This window comes from Primulina tabacum, chromosome 8 (genome assembly GCF_025594145.1).
Source record: "Primulina tabacum isolate GXHZ01 chromosome 8, ASM2559414v2, whole genome shotgun sequence".
NCBI lineage: Eukaryota > Viridiplantae > Streptophyta > Magnoliopsida > Lamiales > Gesneriaceae > Primulina > Primulina tabacum.
In genome coordinates this window covers 31,812,621-31,814,249 of record NC_134557.1, presented here as the reverse complement: position 1 = coordinate 31,814,249, position 1,629 = coordinate 31,812,621, and the positions used below count along the sequence as shown (strand labels likewise).

General features: G+C 37.4%; 1 non-coding gene across 1 annotated transcript; it reads left to right on the top strand.

Moving 5' to 3' along the window:
* The first annotated feature begins 1,204 nt into the window (after positions 1-1,204).
* On the top strand, positions 1,205-1,311 carry LOC142554887 (small nucleolar RNA R71). The gene has a single exon (XR_012822252.1). It is a non-coding gene; the product is annotated as a small nucleolar RNA R71 (small nucleolar RNA).
* Positions 1,312-1,629: the final 318 nt, after the last annotated feature.

The window sequence follows — 1,629 nt, the reverse complement described above, 5'->3', positions numbered from 1 at the left end:
AAGTGGAAATTCATCCCTTGTGCTCACATGATGTTATATGTATTGTGTTTCAAAGGTTGTAATGTGTTATTCCCTTCATTTGCTTCATAGTTATGTATTGATTCATTTGTTATATCTATTGGAGGCATTGTATGTCTCAATTGTATTGAAAGGGAATACAAAGATATAGTATTCAAGGTGTTTGTTATAATGTCCCAAAGAAAGAGTTTAAATGTTTTATGGATTGATAGATACATAGTCAGAGATTGAATGCAATTAGTTGATCAACGACCATAGGCTTATATCCCTCAGAGTTGTCGATTTATATCGATGGGATAAGAGCACCACAGACAGAGTTACTATTGATATCAATCCACCATAGTAAAGAGAAATGCCATCTCATTGTTATGCTATTGCTACGATATACATGTTTCAGAGTTGATGGTATTTTATGTTTTCAAAGCCATGTTTTACAGAATATACTATGTATCATTGCTATGTAAGAGTTCCACTTGCTGAGTTTTATACTCATTTCAGTTATTTCATGTGATGCAGATAAGAGCGACGGACCAGGACGTTGATTGTGTCCCGGAGTCATATGCATACGAAGTTGGAAGGAAGATGTTATTTTGCAAGTATTTTTGGATCATGATCATAGGAATGATATTTTGTATTTTGTTATATCATTTGAATGATCATTTATTTACTTTTAAATATTTTATGGTGATGTATTTTGAAACCTTCCTTCATTTTATAAGAAAATTTTAAATTCCGCTGCTACTGTTATTGTAAACGGGTCGAGGTGTCACAAAATTTGTCAATTGCATTAACTTGTTGTGTTGGATCTTCTTGTAATGTCGGGCACATATCCGTCGAATGTCAAACAATCGCACATATACCACAAACTTTGGCATGTTGTACCTGTCCTACAACCAACTTTTCGAAAAGAGATGTCAAAGAATCTAACTTTTGATCGATAGGATTACTGCTTACCTCATTAACTTGTCGTGGGGGGGGGGGGGGGGGGGGGGGGGGGGGGGGGGGGGGGGTGTTATCTTGCCTAGTTCCTAACTGCTGTGTATTGGCAGCCATGTTGGAGATTAGAGCTCGTGCCTCTTGAGGCGTTTTGTTTAACAATGCACCTCCACTTGCAGAATCAATAATGTTCCTATCAAAAAGTGAGTGACCCTCGTAGAAGAAATATTGGACTAGGAGCTGTTCTGGAATCTGATGTTGAGGACAACTGGCACATAATTTCTTAAATCTCTCCCAATATTCATATAAAGTCTCCCCTTTCAGCTGTCTAATCCAACAAATGTCCTTCCTGATATTTGATGCTCGCGAAGCTGGGAAGAAATTCTCCAAAAATTGTTGTTTCATATTATCCCAAGTCGTTATCATCCCAAAGGGCAAGTAATATAATCAATCCTTAGCTTTGTTGGCTAAAGAGAATGGAAAAGCTCGCAATGAGATTTGCTCCTCCGTAATCCCTTGTGGTTTAGTGTACACAATATGAAACTCATTCAGATGTTTGTGAGGATCTTCACATGCAAGACCACAGGAGGTAGGCAATGAATGAATCAAACCTGATTTTAATTCAAAAGTAGCTTCAGTAGTAGGGAATTGAATACATAATGGCTGCTGAATAAC